At 54.0% G+C, this 4,497-nt stretch overlaps 2 long non-coding RNA genes across 2 annotated transcripts in view; one reads left to right on the top strand and one right to left on the bottom strand.

Annotated features, from left to right (window-relative positions):
- The window catches only part of LOC145721705 (uncharacterized), a 2,152-nt gene extending 1,263 nt beyond the window's left edge, over positions 1-889 (bottom strand). The window contains exons 1-2 of the long non-coding RNA XR_014145551.1: positions 801-889; positions 414-529 (exon numbers count right to left, since the gene is read on the bottom strand). This is a non-coding gene — a long non-coding RNA (uncharacterized LOC145721705). The remainder of the gene's footprint in view (positions 1-413; positions 530-800) is intronic.
- LOC115941866 (uncharacterized) overlaps positions 1-3,032 on the top strand; it is a 4,211-nt gene extending 1,179 nt beyond the window's left edge. Inside the window, exons 2-3 of the long non-coding RNA XR_014145550.1 lie at positions 33-1,365; positions 2,437-3,032. This is a non-coding gene — a long non-coding RNA (uncharacterized LOC115941866). The remainder of the gene's footprint in view (positions 1-32; positions 1,366-2,436) is intronic.
- The last annotated feature ends 1,465 nt before the right edge of the window (positions 3,033-4,497 follow it).

Here is a 4,497-nt window from a genome sequence, read left to right as displayed (position 1 = left end):
TCATCAGCTGGGGCCGTGTTATCCTCCTGCAGGGATGGGCTCCTGAATGCAAGCTTTGTCTGGCCTGCCTGTTAGTCACTGTGACAAAAGAGACCCAGGGAGACTGGAGCCCGACGTTGGATTCTTTGGCCAGGACGTCACGTCGTGGAGGCCAGGCCGCAGCGTGCAAGCAAAGCCCGGTTCCAGGACCTCTGAGCTCTCCTGCGTGCATTGGGACCAGCAGAAGTCACCCGAGGTGTCCCCACTCAACCCCACCCGTGAGCGCATACTTTGACCTCCATCCCCTCCCACCCGGGCCCCATGGCCCCCTCATCTCCCCGTCCCCTCTGCCCGGAAGGCCCCTGAGGGCAGGAAGCGTGGCTGCCTCCCTCCTGGGTCCCCTGCAGGCCCCCAGCACACACTCTAGGGCTTACCAAGTGCTTCCAGCAGATGTGCTCCCTTGTCGGCTTCCCTTGAGCTCTGTATCCTGGGATTCTCTTTTCCACAGCTGGCCCGGGGTCAGCCCATGTCACTGGAAACGTATCAGTCCCTGAAATATTCACACAAACACCTGTCAGGAGCCCAGCTTCCCCCGTGGGCAGGATGGGTCACAACAAGCCCACGCCAGAGCTACTTGATGTCATGGGGAGTCCCGGCTTGCTGCCTCCTCCGTTTCAGGCCAGGCCACGGAGCAGCAGGGTCCCCGCGACTGCAGCTCGGGGGCACACAGCTGGGAGGGCAGCAGCTGGGGTTTGACCCTGGAGCCTCGGGATCCTGTTGCAGGGGCTTACTGGGGCCTTCTCTATTCCCCCTGTGCTGACCTCTTTGCGGGCTTCCCTGTGCAGTGAGGGCCGGTAGGAGCTCTTCACAGGAAAATCTTCATGCCGAAGGGCTCAGTTGATGTCTTGGGAGCTTGCCAGGGACTGAAATGCAGCCAGTCTTTCTAAAGGTTCCTCCTGGCCCTGCGAGTATGTGCATATATACACCATACACCCGAACTCTGTGTGATACACACACACTCACACACACACACACGCACGCGCAGGCTTTGGCCAAGTGTGAGGGTCTCCATGTTATGAAGGGAATAAGTAAACAAACTCAACATTTCTATTTCCCTCTGAGGCTTGCAAAGAAGGTGTTAAGAGCACAAGATTTAAATCATAAACTTTATTAAAAGCCAAACAGCCCAGTGTGTGACTCTTGCCAACTCGGACAGAGTCTTTGGGGTAAAGCTACACTGAGCTAATCCAGAAGGAATCAAGTGGAGGAAGACAGCGGGTGGGAGGGAGCCAAGGCATCCAACCTATGGAAGGTGGAGTGGGGGCAGCTGCGCTTGGATTCAGCCGCCCACCCCGGCTGGGCCAGGAGGATGGGGCAGGAGCCCAGGTAAAGCCTTCAAAGTATTGAATCGTGTTTTCTAACTTTCTTCATTCTATTCCCTTAACAAATGGAGCCTCTTTATACCTGAAGGACTCCTGGCAAGGCAGGGGGAGCATGTACTCCAGCCAGTCTCAGAACAGGCCAAAGTTGCTAGGTGAGTAGCATTTGAGAGACGAGCAAGAGAGGAACGCCCCAGCTGCTCCCCGACCAGGCTCGTCTCCACCCAACCTGAGGCAGCTTTCCTCCTCCAAAGATTAGTTGCCTCTTTACCGGGGGCAGGGACCATGGCCACAAGACACAGAAAGATGAATAAGATCGCGGCTTGCAAGGAGTTCTAAATCCAGTTAGGGAATCAGAACAAAGACACGAATCAACAGTAAGCACTGTAATTCAGGACAGGATCAGAGTGGAGGGGGCCAAGCAGAGGAGCTTTTCCTGGGGAGAGGGAACCACTCTTACCTCCAACCCAAATTTGGCCCCAAGATGTCTTCCCAAAATGGCTCTGCCAGACTCAAGCTCTTCACTAACCCTCAGCCTGGCTCCTGTTCTCCATCTGTCTCATCTCCTGAGGACATTTCAGCACCACTAGAGTCGCTTGGGATGTTGTGTCATTGAACTTGAAGAGTCCCACCTCCACTCTCTGACACAAGCTGGCCAAGGACAAGAGCCCGTCTCTGCAGAGCCCCTGGGATAGCAGCCATCCCATTCCACACATGACAGAAGCCCTCCATCCCTGAGCTGGCCCCAGGAGGCTCCCGGACCTGAGGGGGCCAGTGAGGACCCACAGACAACAATGGGGCCAGGAGGAAGGGATGCAGCCTTGGTTAACGGACACGGGACCCTGCTGGTCTTTTTCCCACCAGTTAGACTTCGCAGGCAGTATGGCTTCAGGAGACCCACGTGTCTTAACAAAGTATTGGTTTTATCGTAAGGTGTTAAAGATCATTGGGTGCCTGGCTGGCTCAGCTGATAGAGCACAAGACTCTTGATGGGGTCATGAGTTTGAGCCCACATTGGGTAAGAGGTTAGTACGATAATAAAATAAAATGCATTTTTTTTTTTTTTAAAAATCATCAGCACAGCTTGGGACTGGCCACAGCATTCTTCCAAATCTCCTCCATGTAATCTCCTGGGAGTACCGAGGGCCTTTGCCCAGAATCTCTGCAACCTTCAAAGATCTGGGGCGTGGGGGCGGGTCTGGCAGGACTTACTAATCCCCTTGGAACAATTTCCTATATATGTGTGTATGTAGGTGTCTCTGTAAATAGCGATTAAATATTCTTGCCTGGATATCTGTGTCTGCAAACCAGGGCTTCTATTAAATGTAATTACTTCCTCCTGGAGTTCTTTGAATTCTCCCTCCTGAGAGAGAGAGAGGAAGAGCGGAGAGGTGTGTGCTTCGAGCCTCGCCTGAGAAGTGAGGGCCCGGAGGTGGCTCACGCAGGCTGTGTAGCTGGTCACACTTGCCCTTGACAGCCAGGAGATGCCCAGGATCCAAGAAGACCTGGGCCTGCCGTCCCTCCACCTCCTCGCCCACACCTGCCACTAAGCCGCCCCAGGGGGACAGCTTCTCATCCCCAAACCTGCCCAGCCTTTCCCAGCGGCTGTTCTTTCTTTCTCTTCTATTTTCTCCCTTTGCCTAAAAAGATCCCACCACAAAAATAAAAAACAAAACAAGTCTTCTTCTCTTCCTCCATATGTAGCCACCGGATCAGGAGACCACAGGGGCTGGAAAGCGCGCTGGTCTGCAGGTCACTATGGTCCGGAGGTCACTATGCAGGTGTGGGCCGCGGACGGGTTCAAGTTCTGCTCCGTTCCCAGCAAGCGTGGGAAGGAATGTGTCCTGCGTCTCCAGGACACACACGATCCCAGCTGCTGGCGGCGGGGCCAGGTTGGTGGAGAAACTCCATCATTTGTGTCCCCTGCTTCTCCCCAGCTTTTCCTGGGATGCCTTTTGAGGTTTGCTATACGTGTTTGTTTCCAGGTTTGCGTCAGTCACTGTTGACTGTGGGTAACTTTCGTTACCAGGGCAAACCTGGGCCGGGCCAGCTCCCCACAGTGCCTCCGAGGCCTCCCACCCCAGCGGCCGCCAGCTCACCCCCACCTCGGCCTCCCCTTTGCACACACTGCTCTCCGTCCACACCACCCACCCCTGGGTTCGCCGTTATTTTCACAGTGGCCCTCTGTGAATTTTAAAAATGAGCATTAGAAGAGTTATTTATATGAATACCTCCACAGGAGGTTATTTATATGAGAACATACAGTATCCTTGATCATCCAGCTGCCGAGTTGGAGGGACGGAAAGAACCCTTTATTAAGTGCCTCTGATGAGTCAGACCCCGAGCCAGCCCTCTCCTATGTGGCTGGGATCACTGTCCACGTTTTAGACAGATGTGGAACGCGAACACGGCGCACATCTGTTTTGTCATCCGTATATCCTTGTGCTTAGAAGGGTGGCTGGAGCTTTCTAGGTGTTCAGTAAAAACGTGTTTCATAAATGAATGGAAAGGAAGCAGAGGTTCAGCACGGGATGCCACTGACGTGGAGTCCCACAGCCTGGCCATGACCAGATGGATGGTGCCAGAGGCCTGCCTGGCCCTCAGCCCGGGCTCCTTCCCTCCCCCTTCCATGGGTCTCCCTCATCTTCTCTGGATGTAGCCCCTGGGCTCTCGCAAAGGCTGGGGCGTGACCCAAACAGCACGGTGTTTCCTCAAAAAATTAAACAGAGAACTACCATATGATCCTGCAACCCCTCTTCTGGGCATAGAATGGAGGGCGGGGTCTCAAAGACTGGTAGCCGCATTATGCACAACAGCCGAAAGGTAGAAGCAACACCAGTGGCCGACAATGGATGAACGCATAAAACAAAATAGCCATCAGTGGAGTATTATTCTGCTTTAGAAAGGAAGAAGCTCTGATGCAGACCACACAGGGCTGGACCTGGAGACATTACACTAAGTGATTAAGGCAGGTGCAAAAGGACGAATACGGTGGGATTCCTCTTATATGAGGGGCCTAGAGTAGGCAAATTCATAGAGACAGAAGGCAGATTAGAGGGCAGCACGGGCTGGAAGAAGAGTGGGGGGTTAGTGTTTAATGGGCAGAGAGTTACCATTTGGGAAGACGAACCGTGCTCCG

This window comes from Leptonychotes weddellii, chromosome 5 (genome assembly GCF_054177405.1).
Source record: "Leptonychotes weddellii isolate Sample4059 chromosome 5, ASM5417740v2, whole genome shotgun sequence".
Taxonomy (NCBI): domain Eukaryota; kingdom Metazoa; phylum Chordata; class Mammalia; order Carnivora; family Phocidae; genus Leptonychotes; species Leptonychotes weddellii.
Note: the sequence above shows the minus strand (reverse complement) of the source record. Positions and strands in the feature narration are given on the sequence as shown.